Source organism: Mustelus asterias, chromosome 12, assembly GCF_964213995.1.
Source record: "Mustelus asterias chromosome 12, sMusAst1.hap1.1, whole genome shotgun sequence".
Lineage (NCBI taxonomy): Eukaryota > Metazoa > Chordata > Chondrichthyes > Carcharhiniformes > Triakidae > Mustelus > Mustelus asterias.
In genome coordinates this window covers 69,767,140-69,787,761 of record NC_135812.1, presented here as the reverse complement: position 1 = coordinate 69,787,761, position 20,622 = coordinate 69,767,140, and the positions used below count along the sequence as shown (strand labels likewise).

The following is a 20,622-nucleotide window of genomic DNA, read 5'->3' as shown; positions in this document are numbered from 1 at the left end:
AACCTCTTCAAGGGGAGGTGCATTTTAAAACATTTACTTATTCGGTCGTGAGATGTGGGCATCACTGGCTTGACAAGCGTTCGCAAACCAAACACAGAAATGAGAGCGCGAGCTTACCCGCCATTCATGCCACGCCCCCGCTGCAGCGAGGTCGGATAATTTGGCGACCAGCCAAATCTCCATTCACGGCGGTAGGATGGGAACATCCTGCCAGTGTGAATGGTGGTAAGATTCCAGCTTGAGACTCCATCCACAACACCACAATCTCATTATATGGAACTGGTTATTGAAACCAAGCAGTTCACCCACATCAATTAAATGAGTTTGCGGAAGAGCCCCTCAGAGTAAAACCCCACAGATTGGTAGACGGGTGGTGCACCAATAATTACCATTACAACTTTGCCAGAATATCTAGATGTCCTTTGACACGGGGAATTCCAGAGTCATTTATGAAGGGCTCAATAAGAGAACAGCTCCATGAACAAAGAGAACAGCTCCATTGCAAACAAAGACAGGGGAGGTCATCATTGACCACAATAACCAGTTGGGGAAATGGGTGGAACATTGCATTGGGCTGTACTCAAGAGAGCACAATTACCGAGCAAGCTCTAATCACCAGGGAAATCCTGCCCGTCATGGCAGAGCTGGACATTGCTAATCTCCTCCACTGTGGGTTCAAAGGTATTGACTGGCCATGGGCAGAGCACCAGGTGCAGATGCTATATCATCTGAACTCACCAAGCAGGGGAAAGCAGAGGCAGGGAACAGTGTTCCAAGATGTGTGCAATGGAAAGATTGTGATCCTGTGTGACATGGATGGGGAATCTTTCTCTTAACAAAGCCTACTCACATGTTGATAAAATCAGCTGCACATATGTAAAAAATAAGGGAGAATACAAAAATGTCCAATTCACTCACTGCTTGAATGCGATAGCTGAGTTTGCTTTTCATTAATGAGTATCACAGTTTGTGCCTCCATAGAGCACTCCTCAGATTCAGCTCAACGGTTTGCTTGCTTTCATTTCCAATTCTCTCTCTCCTTTCCCACTCTGCCCGTCTCTCTCTCCTTTCCCACTCTGCCCATCTCTCTCTCTCTCCTTTCCCACTCTGCCCGTCTCTCTCTCTCCTTTCCCACTTTGCCCATCTCTCTCTCTCTCTCCTTTCCCACTCTGCCCGTCTCTCTCTCTCCTTTCCCACCCTCTCTCTTTATTCCTCTCCTTTCCTAATCTGTTCCCCCCCACCCCCACCCCCACCCCCAAACAAGCCCAGGGCAGTAACTCAACAACCTAAGGTCCTGGCCAGCTCCCAGTGCGAGGCTGCACCTGGAGTCTGGGGCCTCTTCCTCAGTTTGCAGGGGCTGAGTCCCTTGTCCGGGGACAGCAGTGGAGCTTTGGGTGGAGGGCGGTGGAGGGTGGTGATCCGCTGATGGAGCCAGGTGTTCTGCTCTCTTTCTCCCCCCACCACAGCTTATTCACTCTTCAAGACCCAACCAGCAGCTAGTTTCCTGTTCCTGCCTGGTGCTCCTGCTCTTGGATCTCGGGCCTCACTCTCTCCCCACAGCCTGGGCCTCTGGTATCTGTGGCTGAGGCTCAGGCATCAGAACATGGCGGTGACTGGCCCAGAGTGCAGCACAAGCAGGACCAGATTTCAGCGGCAAACGGATAGACTCGCTCATGCCTGTAAAGAGTTTAGTTTGACAATCAGGAAGACAAACATCATGGTCCAGGATATTGCCGTATCACCATCTATCAGCATTGACAATGTGATGCTGGAGGCAGTTGATAGTTTCACATATCTAGACTCCACAATTACCAGCAATCTGTCACTTGATGCTGAAATCAATATACACAAGGCAAAAGCTGTGGCTGTTAGACTCACGCTGAGTAAGAGAGTGTGAAACAACAGCAATGTGATTGAAAACATTTCATAAGTTAGGGGAACAATCAGGCATTCGTGTGGCTGTAGACTTGACTCCAGGATGGTACGTTGTCTCCTTGGTGCTAGAGTTGAAGATGTCACAGAGCAGCTGCAGAACATTCTTCTGGAGGAGGTTGGACTGCCAGTGGTCGTGGACCACATTGATACCAATGACTTAGGTAGGAAGGGTAGTGGGGTCCTGCAATCAGAATTTAGGAAACTAGGTGGAAAATTAGCAAATAAATGTAGTAATCTCAGAATTATCCCAGTGCCATGTGCAAGTGAGTACAGAAATAGGAAGATAAGGCAGATGAATGTGTGGCTGGAACGATGGTGCAGGAGGGAGGGCTTTAGATTCCTGGGACACTGGAACTGGCTCCGGGGAAGATGACACCTGCACATGCCAGACAGAGCTGGAACTGAGTTCCTTGTGGAGCGTTTTACTGGTGTTGTTGGGAAGGCTTTAAACTTGCTCAGCAGGGATATTGGAACCAACATTAGAGAATACCAGGATTCACAAAATACATAATGTTGTGGCATTAACAGCGATTTGGCTCAAGGAAGGGCAGGACTGGGTGTTTCCTAGATACAAGGGTTCAGGAAAGGAAGGAAAGAAAGAGGGGTGGCATTGGTTAAGGAAAGTATTGCAGTGCTGGAGAAAGAGGATGTCCCAGAGTATTCAAAGACACTCAATTTGGTTGGAGCCAAGGAACAAAAAGGGTGCAAGTATATTTCTCAGTGTAATCTATAGACCACCAACTAGGGAGAGGGATGTAGAAGAACAAATCTGCAGGGAAATTACAGAGATGCAAACATTATAGAGCAGTTATAAAGGGGGAACTTTACTTACCCAAATGTAGTCTGGGACAATGAGGAAAGTGGGGCAAAAAGATTCCTAGATTGTGTTCAGAACAATTTTCTACAGCTTTGTGTGTCCAGTACAACAAGGGAGGATGCACTGCTGGACCTGGCTCTTGGAAATGAGGTGAGCCAAATAGATCAAGTGTCACTGGGGAGCATTTAGGTGGCATTAAGGATGATGATAGAAAAGGACAATGGACAATCCAGGATAAGAATAATTAACAGGAAGAGAGCTGACTTCATTGGAGCAAGAACAGAACTGGGCTGGTTGGACTGGAATGAAAGATTGGCGGGACACATTGTAGCTGAACAATGGCCAACTTAAAAATAACAGTCCAGGTACAGTCAAGGGAAAGATAGGGCAAACAAATCCAGAGCTCCCTGGACGAAAAGAGATAGAAATTAAAATAAGTAAAAGTGTGCTTATGACAGGTGTCAGATGGAAAGTACAATTGAGAACCAAGAGGAATGCAGAAGGATCAGAGAGGAGGTAAAAAAGTATATTGGAGAAGTGAAGAGGGATTAGGAGAAAAGACTGGCAGTCAACAAAAAGGGGAATCCCAAAGTCTTCTTCAGGCATATAAAAAGTGAAAGGGTGTAAAAGGAGGAGTAGGGCTGATTAGGGATTTAAAAGGGACTTTATACATGGAGATAAGGTGCATGGCTGAGGCACTAAATGAATACTTGGCATCTGTCTTTACCAAGGAGGTAGATGCTATACAGGTTATAGTGACAGAGGAGGAAACTCTGTCAGCAGAATGGTTCAAAATTGATAAGGAGATGGTATTGAATGAACTGTCGGTACTAAAGTTGACAAATTTTGCAATGAGATGTATCCATGGATATTGAAGGAAGTGAGGGTGAAAATTGCAGCAGTACTGGCCATAATCTTTCAGCCTTCCCGAGACTCAGGGGAGGTGCCAGAGGAAAGGGGAACACAGTGGTTAGCACTGCTGCCTCACAGCGCCAGGGACCAGAGTTCAATTCCAGCTCTGTGTGGAGTTTGCATGTTCTCCCCATCTCTGCAAGGGTTTCCTGCAGGTGCTCCAGTTTCCTCCCACAGTCCAAAGATGTGCAGGTTAGGTGGATTGGCATGCTAAATTGCCCCTCATTGTCCAAAGATGTTTAGGTTAGACGGATTAGCCATGCTCAACGCACAGGGTTATGGAGTGCCCTTTTAGAGAGTTGGTGTAGATCTGATGGGCCAAATGGCCTCTTTCTGCACTGTAGGGATTCTATAGTTCTATGGATTGGAGAATTGTAAACAGTACACCATTTCTCAGAAGAGGTTGTAAGGATAAGCCCAGCAATTACAAACCAGTCAGTTTAACTTCAGTGGTGGACAAACGTCTAGAAATAATTATTCAGAACAGTGTTAGTCATCACATGGAAAAATGTGATTAAGAAGAACCAGCGAGGATTGCCAAAGGGGAAAATCATGTTTAACTGACTTGGAGTTTTTTGAAGAGGTAACAGAAAGGGTCAATGAAGGTAGTATTATTGATGTGAAGTACATGGACTTTCAGAAGGCATTCAATACAGTGCCACACAGCAGACCTGTGAGAAAAGTTATAACTCATGGAATGAAAGGGGCAGTAGCAATGTGGATATATAATTAGTTGAATAATAGGAAGCAGAGAGTAATGGTCAATGGATATTTTCCAGGTTGAAGGAAGTTTGTACCAGTGTTCCCCAGGGATCAGTATTGGGACCCTTGTTTTTCTCAATATATGTTAATGATCTAGGTCTCGATGTGCAGTGGATAATTTCAAAGTTTCCGAATGATACTAAACTTGGAAGTATTGTCAGCTGTGAGGAGGACGGTGTAGAGCTTCAAAAGCACACAGTGGGCAGGTGAATTTTAATGTGGAGATGTGTAAGGTGATGCATTTTTGTAGGAAGAACATGGATGGATAATATAAGAGGCACAATTTTAAAGGGGGTGTAGGAGCAGAGGGACGTGGCTGTATATGTGCATAGATCAGTGAAGGTGGTGAGAGCAATTAATAAAGCATATAGTAAATATCCTAGGCTTTATTAATAGGGGCATAGAGTACCAGATCAGGCAGTGTACCCCAAATCCTAACAACTTGCCGCTTATGAAGATTTTTTCCAACAACGTCGTTGCTCTTTTTGCCAATAGGAGGGAGCATTGGAGAAGAGATCCGAACAGTAAACAATAATCTGTTTAACATCTTCAAGGAGCAAACCTCCTCACCCAATGTTTGGAAGAAACTGCAGCCAAAGATGTCTGCTTCACTGAAGGAATCTTCATCCAAACCTGTCACCTATTTCAGCCTTAGAGAAGAGTGAAGTCAATCAGCTAAAATCATTTGAAAGTAGCTGATACCTTCAAATGGCGCTGGTCAGGGGCTCCTTCCTGCTCCTGAATACATGATCAACTGTGCAAAGCGGGCATTAGGTCGAGCATTAATCTCAAACATGCCAACACCAGCATCAAACCAGCCTAACATGAGGATTGATGTCACACTCTGCCGACTCTGCACACTTCAGATTCTCCCTGCTCACACCCTCACTGAACTAACCCCAGTGTGGCTCGCATCCCTAAGAGAAAAGGAGAGAGAAAAGTAGACTGACCATCTCCTTTAAAATGGGGAATGGTCTGGTGGGAATTGACAGAAACAAGTACCTAGTGCCCTCCAGCAATTACAAGGTATGATGGTTATATATCTCGTTACCATGAGGTAACCATCCACACAAACTTAAAGACCATTTGCTCCAAGACACTGAATCAACATTCTTTCTCCCCAAGGACAATGCTACAATGGAATAAACAGCCACTACTGGAAATCTTCAAGACCCATCTTTAGATTAATTCCATTATTAAGTCTTTCATTATCAAGACTACCATATTGGCAGGCCATGTCTGGTTTAATTACTGCTCACCATATAGATTTTGCCGCAATACAGATGTTAGTCTGTCTTGCCAACACAACCAAAGCAGAAGCAGATGTGTGCAAGTGAAGGTGCCATTTTCAACACTAAATGGCACTGGGCGGCACCATAAAATGGGGTGCTGAGTGTTATGGTGTGGCACCCTGGCATCGTTAAGAGATTTCATTAGGAACAAAAAGGTATTTACTGATAAGAGAAACTTGGTACAGGAGAGTTGCAGCTCTGTGCTGCTCTGAAGCAGAGCAGATCCATGTATGCTTACCACATGGCTTCTAGATGATTCTGCCCCAGAGAGGACTCCACCCTCTGGTTCAATCACTACTCTCATTTCCCATTGGATCCTCAAGTCAGGTGACTCACTTCTGCTATGCTGTCTTAAAGAGACATACACAACACGAAGGAACCAAATTTTGTGGTCTGTAAACATGAAAGGGAGCTCTTAGTTTCATTTTGTTTTGTTTGTGATCGCGTGCAGATGGAGGAAGTTGTTTTTTTAATCAGATTCATAGATCCTTTCTCTGCAAATGTCTCAGCTAATAATCAGGGATTATGATCACATTAAGCATGAAGAACAAAACACAACTTCATGTTTCAGTCTGGCTTGAATCTATCAACTCCAGATATTTCACTTCAAAGTCTCACAAGGTATTTTTTTTTAAATGAAAAATAAATGCTATCATTTCTCACTGATTTCTTCTGACCTGGAACCAGAAATTGATAAGTCACCAGGCCAGTAGCAATCTGCAAACTTCTTCAGCACCAACAATTTGATTTGATTTATTATTGTCACATGTATTAGCGTACAGTGAAAAGTATTGTTTCTTGCACGCTATACAGACAAAGCATACCATTCATGGAGAAGGAAACGAGAGAGTGCAGAATGTAGTGTTACAGTCATAGCTAGGGTGTAGAGAAAAATCAGCTCAGTGTGAGGTAAGCCCATTCAAAAGTCTGATGGCAGGAGGGAAGAAGCTGTTCTTGAGTCGGTTGGTATGTGACCTCTGACTTTTGTATCTTTTTCCCGATGGGAAGAAGGTGGAAGAGAGAATGTCCGGGATGCGTGGGGTCCTTGATTATGCTGGCTGCTTTGCAAGGTGTGGGAAATGTAGACAGAGTCAATGGATGGGAGGCTGGTGTGTGTGATGGTTGGGCTACATTCACGACCTTTTGTATTTCTTGCGGTCCTGGACAGAGCAGGAGCCATACCAAGCTGTGATACAACCAGAAAGAATGTTTTCTATGGTGCATCTGTAAAAGTAGGTGAGAGTCGTAGCTGCCAAATTTCCTTAGTCTTCTGAGGAACTTATAATTGAACATGTACACAAACCGATTGTAGAAATCAACGCCCTTAAAGTGACATGCCACGTTGAATGCAGCTGAACCGGAGCAGTAGAATAATTCACTGTGCCTTACCTGGTATAACAGTTCTGCCACTATCACGGTGTATCGTCTGGTTTACTGAGAGTTACGTGACAGGGCAGCCAAACATTGCACTCGATATACATGCAAGACGAGAGATTTTTTTAATTCACTTCCTCATTTGCTAATTAATCTGAACAAAGAACCGAGACTGACTTGAAGAGAGAATTAAGGGAGAGCTGTGTGTCAGGTGTACAATTGACAGGAGCATTTGAGCTTTGAAATTAGTCTGTGAACGCTCAATTGGCTGAGGTGGCAACTTACTTAAATTAAATGAGTTAATAATATCCCACAGCATAATTTCAGGCCTCCCATTTTTAGTTATGGGTTTAATTTCTTTCCAGAGTAAACAAATACAATGTGATCCACCAGGGTGAATGAGAAAAATGCCCTTTCCTCTCCAAAATTCAATCAAAGGTGCTAAATTAGTTTAGCACCATCTCAATCCATGGTCGAGCTGGTGGGTGTCTACAGCACAAGACTGTGTATAATTTGGAACTAATTAGGACTAAATTGGAATATCGCTCAGAGATGTTACAAGGACAGCTGGTGTTAAAAAAGAGAAAAATGAATACGGACATTCATCAAGTTTTTGCTGACTTATATTACCTTGGCTTTGCTCTAGCGGTTTATGATTTTATTAGAAGCGTTCAACAAAAGCAATGTCTTTAACTCACTAGCAGCCATCTTCCATTGGATGTTTATACATTTTGACTGTACTGAATGTCAAATACGCCTGCTGTAGGTACTATAAGCTATTGTATTTATGACATTACTACTTTTCCATAGTACTTTGGATAATGTCTCTAATCAGTAAAGTAGTAGAAATTCAATCCAACAATGTGATTCACATCTTCAATAAATTAAACTCATTCTTAAGGGGAACCATTTATATGCTTAACTACGACATCTCTGCCTTAATCCTGTTCTTTAAAAAATGCTCATGATCCCCAACTATGGATCAATACGCACATTAATGTTGGACATTCACAGGATTGTCAGCTGACTATAGTATTCCAAAATTATGTGCAACAAAACTTTTTACTGCAATTGTACAGGGCGTTGGTGAGGCCACACCTGGAGTACTGTGTGCAGCTTTGATGTCCTTATCTGAGAAAGGGTGTCTTTGCTATAGAGGAAGTGCAGCGAAGGTTTACCAGGCTGATTCCTGGGATGACAGGTCTGTCAAATGAGGAGAGGCTAAGCCGGTTAGGATTATATTCATTGCAGTTTAGAAAAGTGAAAGGGGATCTCATAGAAACTTATAAAATTCTAACAGGATTAGACAGCGTCAATTCAGAAAGAATGTTCCCGATGGTGGGGGAGTCCAGAACTAGGGGTCATAGTTTGAGGATAAGGGGTAAATCTTTAGGGACTGAGGTGAGGAGAAATTTCTTCACCCAGAGGGTGGCGAATCTGTGGAATTCACTACCACAGAAAGTAGTTGAGGCCAAAACATTGTCTGATTTCAAGGAGAAATTAGATCTATCTCTTGGGGCTAAAGGGATCAAGAGATATTGGCTGGGGGGAGGGGGTGGTCTATGTTCCTAAAACTGTATTTGCCTTGTCAGTCCATTGAAAGGTACTTTATCCACAGCTGTACGTGGATACATGTTACATGCATTGCATTTTATGAATCAATTTAGATCAGTCATTTCAATATCACACTTGGCTGTAGTTTCATGGACCAGTGCTCACTCAAATCCCGGGAAATTTTCAACTAAGGTAGCAGCCTCAAACGAGCTTGTGCAGCCAACCTCGGATTAGCCAACTGCGACTCACAAGCAAAAAAACAGATGGCACGCATCAAGGTGAGAGCTGTAATCGGTGTAGGAATTTGTTCCATTTTTGCCAACTCCCAAATCAGACATAGCACTGACCAGATGCAAAATAAAGCTCCTTCTACTGTGGTCCGACAAGGTGCTTCACAATAGTGCTGTAGATCTTTGGTCAGCGAGAGCAGGGCTTGAGATGGTGTGGTGAAATTTATGAAGTTTGCAGTAGATTTGACAAGAATCCAGAATGTGATAGTTAAAATTGTACAGGCTTATACAGTGATTCAGATGTAGGAGGAAAATATATGGAGCACGTGTTTCAGGACATAACAAGAGAGAGCGGAAGTAATGCCAAGTTAAGGTGCATGGATAAGCAGTCAGTAGGGCACTCACTGCATATGAAGCAGCATCAAAGAAGAATGTCATTTGATGATTAATTGCTGCCACCAGTTGCCTCTTGTAGTTCCAACTTCTCGTGTATCAGACTATTAATGGTCTGAGTTGTCCTTTTTTGTTTCCCAGAGCTGCAAATGCTGCATCTTATGCACACACTGTTTCTCCTTCCTGCATTCTTGCTGTATTTAAATTAAGCCATGTACATCATCCTCTTTGCAAACTGGAGATCCTTAACCCTTAGAGTCCACATGCCATTAAAACCCAACTTTATGCTTTTCTTTGCTAATCTTCCCATCCCTATTTGCATCCTTCCCTCTGGGATTTGGCTCCTTCTCTGGGTATGTAAAATTGATGTCTATATCGATGTTACCAATGGAAAATTGTTGGATTGGTGTTGTGGTGTAGTGAGTATGTTCCTACCTCTGAGTCACAGGTTCTGGGCTTGAGTCCCACCTCCAGGACTTGATGGCCAAGGAAGGTGCGTTCATAACGCAGCCAAACAGGTTGAGTACCAATCTTCAATATGCCAATGCCAGGCGGTAAGAGTGGGAGAGACTCCTGGACAGCCATGCTTGGTGTGGAGTGGTATCCCTCAAGCTATAAGCCCCTGGTGACAGCCACATGACTTGTTGCAGGTGAAACCCACTATGAAAACAGATGCAAGTGTGGCCTGTGCACCACTAGGTACGGTAGGAGAAACAATAACATTGGAAAATTTCAATAAAAATATCACTTTTTAAAAAATAAACCCAACAAGTTGCGTTGAAAGGTCAGATGCCCAATACCTACCATTGTGTCCATTGCAGGGGGTGGTTTTCTAAATGCCATAAAATGATAGTTTGTGTTCGTATTCCACTCACCTCAATGAGTGCAGAACTGAGGTGGACATTGGGGCAAGGACAAATTCAAGCAGGTACTTAATGGCTGCTGTGAGGTATGTATATGAACAATGATCCAAAAGGCTTCCAACATTTTATTTTTCCAAATCTAAATTTGTTCAGCATTAAGATCGAATAGAATTAGTCCCACTGTTTATGAATCATAGAATCTCTACAGTGCAGAAGGAAGCCATTTGGCCCATCAAGTCTGCACCGACCACAATCCCACCCAGGCCCTATTCTCGTGACCCCACATATTTACCCTGCTAATCCCCCTGACACTAGGGTCAATTTAGCATGGCCAATCAACTTAACTCGCACATCTTTGGACTGTGGGAGGAAACCAGGGCACCCGGAGGAAACCCACGCAGACATGGGGAGAACGTGCAAACTCCACACAGACAGTGACCTGAGGCTGGAATTGAACCTGGATCCCTGGCGCTTTGAGGCATTAGTGCTAACCACTATGCCACTATGCCGCCCTGATTCTATGCTTTCCAACTCATTAGGAAGCAGAGTGAACTTTCTCTTCACCATCCTAGCCCATTTTAGTGGCGCCAAGCAGAAATCGGTTAACAACATGGTTGAAGACTCAGAACCAAGACTCCTCTTTCTGTATGGCTTAGCGCCATCACACACCCATGAAGCAATCAGCTATCAATGTATTTAATCTTGTTATAATTAATTGAATTTTCCCCTAAGTCTAAGAAAGGCTGAACGACAATATACTGATTTTTTTTTTTTATTCATTCATGGGACATGGGCGTTGTTGGCTGCCCACCCCTAGTTGCCCTCGTTCAGAGGGCAGTTGAGAGTCAACCACATGGCTGTGGCTCTGGAGTCACAGCTAGGCCAGACCAGGTAAGGATGGCAAATTTCCTTCCCTAAAGGACATTAGTGAACCAGATGGGTTTTTCTGACAATAGTTTTGTGGTCATCAGTGGATTCTTAATTCCAGATTTTTTTTACTGAATTCAAATTTCAACATCTGCCATGGTGGGATTCGAACCCAGGTCCCCAGAACATTAGCTGAGTTTCTGGATTAATAGTCTAGCGATAATACCACTAGGCCATCGCCTCCCTTAATCTACTGTCTTTGTGGCATTTCTCCTTATTCGATTTAAATGAGTCTGCTCTCAACGTAGAAGTTGGCATCTGATTGATATGATGACACTGTATTACCCAATTCACTGTAATGCTTTACCTTCACTGAATCACACAGCCCTGAGAGATCTACTGATGAAAACAAAATGCTGCAACTGGACTAGACTAAGAAAACACTGACAGAATAGACCGAGAAACACAGACTGTATCCAGGGATGGCATTTAAGTTTGGCTGCTTGTTACTCTTTGCCACATTGGTCCCTGATGCAACTCCAAATTAACTATTACTTATTTGTGTCACAAGTAGGATTACATTAATCCTGCAATGAAGTTACTGTGAAAATCCGTTAGTCGCCACACTCCGGCGCCTGTTCAGGTACACTGAGGGAGAATTTAGCATGGCCAATGCACCTAACCTGCACGTCTTTCGGACTGTGGGAAGAAACCAGAGCACTTGAAGGAAACACACGCAGACATGAGGAGAATGTGCAGACTCCAGACAGACAGTGACCCAAGCCAGGAATTGAACCCAGGTCCCTGTGAGGCAGCAGTGCTAACCACTGTGACACCATGCCACCCATAGGAAGCTGACAGAGATTAATCCCCCTCAGCCTCCTGTGGTGACATTCTCCAAGGCGGCCTTCACGACACACGACGGCGCAGAGTCGCTGAGCAGAAACTGATAGCCAAGTTCCGCACACATGAGGAGGGCCTCAACCGGGATATTGGGTTCATGTCACACTATTTGTAACCCCCACAGCCTGCCTGGACCTGCAGAGTTTCACTGGCTGTCCTGTCTGGAGACAATACACATCTTTTTAGCCTGTCTTGGTGCTCTCTCCACTCACATTGTTTGTATCTTAAAAACTTGATTAGCTGCAAGTATTCGCATTCCAACCATTATTCATGTAAATTGAGTTTGTGTCTTTATATGCCCTGTTTGTGAACAGAATTCCCACTCACCTGAAGAAGGGGCTTGGGGCTCCGAAAGCTTGTGGGGCTTTTGCTACCAAATAAATCTGTTGGACTTTAACCTGGTGTTGTTAAACTTCTTACTGTGTGAACCCCCAGCCCAGAGAGGTTAGGTGAGATCAGGGAATGGGTTAAAGCTCTGACATACCTGCTCACTTCATCACTTACTTGCACAAACTAGAATCATTCATGTAATCTAACATATTTTGAGTGGATGTTTTGTGTGATGATTTGTATGAAGAGAAAAAGACTGGTGAAGACAACTATAGGTCCCTTACAGTTAGAATCAGGTGAACTCATAATGGGCAAAGAAATGGCAGACCAGCTGAACAAATATTTGGAACTGTCTTCACTAAGGAGGACACAACTTACCTTCCAGAAAGGGGGACAGAGGGTCTAACATGAAGGAGGAACTAAAATAAATCCTTATTAGTCAGGAAACTGTATTAAGGAAATTGCTGGGATTAAATCCCAAAAATGTTCCCAGGACCTGATGCTTTGCATCCCAAAATACTCAAGGAAGTGGCCCTAGAAATAATGGATGCATTGATGATCATTTTTCAGCATTCTATAGACTCTGGAAGAGTTCCAGTGGATTGGAGGGTAGCTAATGTGACCCCACTTTTTAAAAAAGGAGAGAGAAAACCGGGAATTATAGACCGCTTAGCCTGACATCAGTGGTGGGGAAAATGTTGGAGTCAATTATTAAGAATGCAATAACTGAGCATTTGGAAATCAGTGACAGGATTGCTCCAAGTCAGCATGGATTCACTAAAGGGAAATCGTGCTTGACAAATCTTCTGGAGTTTTTTTGAGGATGTGACCAGTAGAGTGGACAAGGGTGAACCAGTGGATGTTGTGTATCTGGACTTTCAAAAGGCGTTTGATAGGGTCCCACACAAGAGATTAGTAAGCAAAATTAAAGCTCATGGTATTGGGGGTAATGTATTGACATGGATAGAGAACTGGTTGGCAGACAGGAAGCAGAATAAATGTGGGAATAAATGGGTTCTTTTCAGTGACTATTGGGGTACTGCAGGGTTCAGTGCGGGGACTACAACGATTTACAATATAGACTAATGATTTGGACATAGGAATTGAGTGCAATATCTCCACATTTGCAGACGACACTAAGCTGGGTGGCAGGTGTGTGCTGTGAGGAGGATGCTAAGAGGCTGCAGGGTGACTTGGACAGGCTGGCTGAATGGGCAAATGCAATACAATGTGGATAAATGTGAGGTTATCGACTTTGGTGACAAAAACAGGAAGGAAGATTATCTGAACGCTGGCAGTTTAGGAAAAGGGGAAGTGCAATGTGACCTGGGTGTCTTGGTGGGACAGTTGCTGAAGGTTGGCATGCATGTACAATAAGCAGTGAGGAAAGCTAATGGCATGCTAGCCTTAATAGCAAGAGGATTTGAGTATAGGAGTAAGGATGTATTTTATACAGGGCCTTGGTGAGGCCACACCTTGAGTATTGTGTGCAGTCCTAGTCTGAGGAAGGAGATTCTTGCTATTGAGAGAGTCCAGCAAAGGTTCACCAGACTGATTCCTGGAATGGCAGGACTGACATATCAAGGGAGACTAGATCCAGAACTAGGGGTCACAGTCTAATAATAAGGGGTAAGCCATTCAGGACTGCAATGAGGAAGAACTTCTTCACTTGGAGAGTTATGAACCTGTGGAATTCTCGACCACAGAAAGCTATAGGGGCCCCTTCGTTAAATATGTTCGAGAGAGAGCTGGACATGGCCCTTATGGCTAAAAGGATCAAGGGGTATGGAGAGAAAACAGGAGTGGGATACTGAAAGTGCATGATCAGTCATGATCACATTGAATGCTGGTGCAAGCTCAAAGGGCCAAATGGCCCACTCCTGCACCTATTTTCTATGTTTCTATGGTGTTTCACTGATTTCAAATAATAGGCTGAACATCTCTGACTATACAATTGTCAACACTGCAATCTAACCATGAACAATCCAATAATTAATCCAACAAATATTATTTTCTTGTAATGCAATGGTTCATTTTGTCTTGCAAACAATAATGACTGCACTATCGTCACTAATCCTCCGTGCTGAAAGTCACGTGAATCAATTATTCAGACATAAGATTGAATAAAACAAGCCGCCCCATAAAGCTCTTTGATGTTTCAGTGGCTAGGGCAAATGTATACCAGGAGGCACACAGACTAGGAAGTTCTCCATTTTATTTCCAGTCTGCGCCGAATAATCTGATTGAAGCCAGACAGTAATCGGAGCGTTAAATTGACTTCAGCAGTCTCAGACTAGAAAGAGACCATAAAGGCATAACTGAATTTCCTGCACTTGAATGCTGTGTAGTGAGTGATGCAGAATAAGGATGTAACCATTCTGTGATCCTATGGCCAGAATTTTTCACTCCACACCAACAGATGCTGAGGTTGGGTGGGGTTGGACAGCAGGAGAGTCGACGTGGGGGGTGTCGTTTGGTCAGGATTCTCTTCAGGATCTTACCTGTCCAAGACTGGAAGCAATTTTATGGTGGGGTGGGCAGGACCTTGGGGTGGTGGTGTTAGGGGCGGAAGCCCACTCTTGTCCCAGTGAAGACCCTTAATTGGCCATTTAATGGCCTCTTTAAGAGCTGTTTTCTGCTCAGCCTCAACTTTTAGGCTTGGGGGGATGGAGGGGGAGGATGGAGGGGCAATGACAGATCAGAGTTGGGGTGGGGTGGGGGGAGTGGGGGGAATAGAAAAATGACCAAAGTTAAATCTGGAGGTGGGAAGGAGGGATGAGGAAGGGATGCATCCATCAGAAGGCCCCTTCTGAATGGGGGTGTCCTCTGCTCAAGGTCAAGATACATCTGGACCATCCTACCCCACCCCAATGGCTGGTGGCACAATGTTGATTTCTGCCATCAGGGACTCGGGTTCAATTCCTGGCTTGGGTCATTGTCTATGTGGAGTCTGCATATTCTCCCCGTCTCTGCCTGGGTTTCTTCTGGATGCTCCGGTTTCCTCCCACAGTTCGAAAGACGTGGTTAGGTGCATTGGCCATGCTAAATTCTCCCTCAGTATACCCGAACAGGCGCCAGTGTGGCGACTAGGGGATTTTCACAGTAACTTCATTGCAGTGATAATGTAAGCCTACTTGTTACACGAATAAATAAACTTTTAAAAACTTGAAACTTAAACCTATCCCCCCAGGACCCTAAATCCCTTTCTCGCCACTCCCCCGGAGTCCTCTACCTTTCCCTCACCTCCACTCCATCTCCCCACATTGAGCTCGAGGCATGTTGCTGTAATGCCTGTTTTGGCCACTGCAGTGCAGTGCCCAGAAGGACTGGAGAGCTGTCGGCCAATTTGATTAACAGAACGGAGCAAGGCTCGAATACAAGGCTGCTCTATCTGTATGGCTTCACATCATCACATGCAGTGCATTTCCCCATCAAACAATCGGGAATTGAAGTATCAATTTGAATGGCCGGCAGCTGTCCAAGGTAGGACTCTCTCTCTCCCCCCCCCCCCACCTCCCCCACTTCTGCCAATTAATGCTCGTTAGAGCATGATATGGCAGTGGGCCAGTCAGAATCGGTGGGAATGTGTTCCCCCCAAATCTCCAGGTGCAGGGCTGAGCCCCCACCATCTTAAAAATTCAGGTTTATGTCCGGAATTCTACTGCCCCGCCCACCATGGAATCGATGCGGGTGAGGGGCGGACAATAGAAATGTCTGTTGACTTCAGGCGGGAATTTCCGGTCTCGCTTGAGCGAGGCTATAAAATCCCACTCTAGATATTTAGCTAAAACTGCATTCCATGGCCAAAGAGCCTCATCAAATTGCTTATATTTGGCATCCTACACATCGCTCAATAGCACAATTATTTATTTCAAGTATTTAATTAAATTGTTCTTTCATTTTTCTTGAGAATCTAACTAGCAGCTGCTTCTTACTATTGAAAGCTACACTCCTTCATCTGCCAATAGTTTTAGCCCGACTGTCTCCTTCAAGTTTTTAAAATGGAACTTACACAGCTCCTTCACTGTGTGACCTGCCTGTAAGAACTTAGTTGGGTCTTTATGCCAAGCATTTACTTTCAATTCAACAACTGTCAACTTGATGATGGGAGACAGTGGCAATCAGAGATGGGGGTGCTGACCTTGCCATGATGCTCACATTCCACAAGCAAATACAATTATTAAAAGGTCAAAAACAGAAAATGCTGGTAAAACTCAGCAGGACTGACAGTATCTGTGGAGAGAGAATAGAGCCAACGTTTTGAGTCAGGATGATCTTTTGTTAGAGCTGAAGACAAGGAAGATTGGAGAAGATGTATACTAGGAGGGGGTTGTGGGGGGTGGGGGGGGGGGGGGTGGGCCTGTAATTGATAGGAATGGCACAGACAAAAATGACAAAGGGAATGTAAACGGTGATGATAAAAGTTGAGAATGGTGCTAATAGCGTCCGTTAAAAGGACGGCTTTTCTCTGTCTTTTTGTTTGTATCACACCTATCAATTACACCCCACCCCCCACCCCTCAGTGTAAATCATATGTGATTTTCCTTGTTTTCAGCTCAGATGAAGGGTCATCCAGAGTCGAAATGTTGGCTGTATTCTCTCTCCACAGGTGCTGTCAGACCTGCTGAGATTTTCCAGCTTTTCTGTTTCAGTTTCAGATGCCAGCATCTGCAGTATTTTATCTTTATATTACAATTATTAAGTTGTTTGATGAGATAGGATTTACAGCTCGTAACAGCCCACTTAGTCCAGCAGTCTAGATCAGTGTTTGTGCTCCAAATGAGATTCTTCCAACCTTAACCTGATTGCACCCGATCTGCATGTCTGTAAACGCTAACCTATCAAACCCCTTCATAAAGGTTATAAACCTCTATCGGGCCACCTCTCGGATTCTCCTTCTCCATAGAACAGAGTTCCAGCTTGTTCCAGCCTTTCCTGATGGTTACAAATTCTTAGTTCTGATATCATTGTTGTATTTTTTTAAAGCTATTCCTTTGGAGTTTCAACTGACCTTTCGCCGAAGTTATAGCAGAAAACCTGAAGAAATCCTGTGGAAATTTCAGGCCTGAAGTGTCTGTTTTGAAGGCTGTGCAGTCAGAGGTCGTAATAAATATTGAAAATTGCTGTCAAGCTTCTGACAGAGGAAGCTTATCACTGGTAAAATGTCATGCACTTTTCATCTGTGGGGGAGTCTAGAAACAGAGGTCATAAATATGAGAGTCAGAGATAAATCCTATGCAGAATTCAGAAGAAAACTCTTCATTCAGAGAGTAGTTAGAGTGCGGAATCTGCTACCCCATGAAGGCAAATACCTTTGATGCCTTTAAAGGAAATCCAGATGGCTACATAAGGAGAAAGTCAGAGAAGATATGCAGGATAAGGTGAGATGAAGGAAGATCGGATGAAAACAAATTACTGCGGATGCTGGAATCTGAAACTAAAAAAAAAATGCTGATGTGATTTAGAAACATAGAAACTAGCAGGAGTAGGCCATTTGACCCTTCGAGCCTGCTCCACCATTCATTTTGATCATGGCTAATCATCGAATTCAATATCCTGACCCACCCCCCCCTTCCCTCATATCCTTTGATCCCTTTAACCCCCAGAGCTATATCTAATTTCTTCTTGAAATCAGACGTTTTGGCCTCAACTACATTCTGTGGTAGTGAATTCCACACACTCACCACCCTCTGGGTGAAGAAATTTCATCTCAGTCCTAAAAGGTTTACCCCTTATTTGATTTATTATTCTCACATGTACTGCTATTCAGTGAAAAGTATTGTTTCTTGCTCGCTATACAGACAAAGCACACCGTTTAATCATACATAGGGGAGAAGGGAAGAAGATGGTGCAGAATATAGTGTTGTAGGTACAGATAGATGTAGAGAAAGATCAACTTAATATAAGGTCCGTCCATTCAAAAGTCTGATGACAGCAGGGAAGAAACTATTCTCGAGTCGGTTGGTATGTGATCTCAGACTCTTGCAGCTTTTTCCTGATGGAAGAAGGTGGGAGAGAGAATGTTAAGAGTGCGTGGGAGCTTGATTATGCTGGAAAATCTCAGCAGACTTGACCGCATCTGGAGAGAGAACAAGAGTTAACGTTTCAAGTCTGGATGACCCTCATGAAGGATCATCCAGGCTCGAAACGTTAACTGCTCTCTCTCCAAAGATGCTGTCAGACCTGCTGAGATTTTCCATCATTTTCTGTTTTTGTTTAAGATAGGATGAACCTCGTTTGAGCATTAAACTCCTTCGCAAAGCTGTTGAACAGCTGTTTCTGTGCTGTAAATACAGAAACCTCAGGCGGGATTTTCCGGTTTCGGAGCGAGTGCGGCCGGAAAATCCCAACCCGTGACCAGTGTTCCCGGTGGCACGTGCCAAGGCGAGCAGCCTTAAACTGCAACCACACATCACCGGGTTGGCATTTTGAGAAGGAAGTATTGAATTCCAGTTTTTATGTCTCTTCAAGTCACTCCAATCAATTACTCCATTTTCTTTTAAATAGAGGACTTTATTACAGGCATGAGAATTCAATTTCTGCAGTGTGCTCCGTGATGACTTGTAGATCTATGAAGCTGCTTCTATCTTTCATGGAACTTGCAATGACTTTCTGTCTGACATAATCACATCACTCACTTCTCAGTCATTATTCCTCTTGTACATTTAAAACAAATAAGGGACTGCTTCATATATCCAAGCTATTGAAGCGTGTTGCCGTTTGAGGGTATTATATACCAGAAGCAAAGGGCATGATCATTTGCAGATTTAGAATTTATTGTGGGCAGATACCACTGTGGAAAATGGTAAGAGCCCAAATGTTTCTCCTTTACTGTGAGTGAAGCAGCTTATGGACGAAGACTCTGTCAATTATGTTTCTAATGCACTGAAGACAACTGTTACATTTCCTAAAGGGAAATTATGAACATAACTGCAACATGTTTGTCTGAATGTCTGGATTTTAAATTGATAACCCCATATTCCATGCACTAACTTGTGCTGTGGAGTCTGCATGTTCTCTCCCAGAACAACGCCAGGGACCCAAGTTCGATTCTGGCCTTGGTCACTGTCTGTGCGGAGTTTGCACATTCTCCCCTGTGTTTGCGTGAGTTTCCTCCCACAGTCCAAAGATGTACAGGTTAGGTTGATTGGCCATGCTAAACTGCCCCTTAGTGTCAAGGGAATTAGCAGAGTAAATATATGGGGTTAGGGGCTGGGTGGGATTGTTGTTTGTGCAGGCTCAATGGGCTGAATGGCCTCCTTCTGCATTTTAGGGATTCTCTGATATGCATGAGCCCCAACAAATCAAATCGCAAATGATTTTTTTTAACTGCTAATTTCTGCAAAGCTGAAGAACTGGCAAATCCTTTTTTTTCCCACTTGAACTATCAACAGCACTATATGAGCAGTCAGTAAGCAGCATAAGGGACATTAAAAAAAAATAATTTTATCCTCCAACAAAAAAAGTGGCATTTAGTTTTCTGGTGGCTTGCAATATCAGCATAATAGAGGCCATTGTAGGCAACAGCTGGGAAAAGGTTGCAATCTACCCTGTTCAGCCTTCAGTACGATGTCATGCTACCCTCCTTTTACCTCCAGTATTTCTTGCTGTTGTCACAGTGTCAACATTGATAACATGTTAAACTCATAAAACACTTGTTTGACCTCAACTGGAAAGATGTCCAGGCATTAAAGTGCAGATAAGATTCACAAATATAGCCCAGGGATGAGGAACTTAGCTTATTTTTTCATGTCACAAGTAGGCTTACATTAACACTGCAAAGAAGTTACTGTGAAAATCCCCTAGTCACCACACTCTGGTGCCTGTTCGGGTACACTGAGGGAGAATTTAGCATGGCCAATGCACCTAACCAGTACGTCTTTTGGACTGTGGGAGGAAACCAGAGCACCCGGAGGAAACCCACGCAGACATGGGGAGAACGTGCAGACTCCGCACAGACAGTGACCCAAACCAGGAATTGAACCCAGGTCCCTGGTGCTGTGAGGCAGCAATGTTAACCACTGTGCCATTTCAATTGCATAGAAAGACTAAAACTGGGATTGTTTTGCAAAGTGACGAGAAGACTGAGAAGGGTTCAGTTAGAGATAATCAAAATCATGAGGGGCCCGGTCAGAGTAGATAGGGTAAAACTGTTCTCACAGATGGAAGAATTGAGAATGAGGGGCACAGATTCAAGGTAATTGGCAAAAGAAGCAATGGTAACAAGAGGAGAAACCTCTTCATACAAGTGGTTAAGATTTGATATGTGCTGCCTGAGGATGTGGTGGAGGTAGTTTCTATGAAGGCACTCGAGATCAAACTGGATTATTGTCTGAAAAGGAATAATGTGCAGGGTTACAGATCAACGTGACCCTTAACATGGACAGCTT

At 43.9% G+C, this 20,622-nt stretch overlaps 1 protein-coding gene across 1 annotated transcript in view; it reads left to right on the top strand.

The window, feature by feature from the left end:
• The window catches only part of shisa6a (shisa family member 6a), a 549,504-nt gene that overhangs the window by 116,941 nt on the left and 411,941 nt on the right, over positions 1-20,622 (top strand). The gene's annotated exons all lie outside the window — the stretch shown is intronic.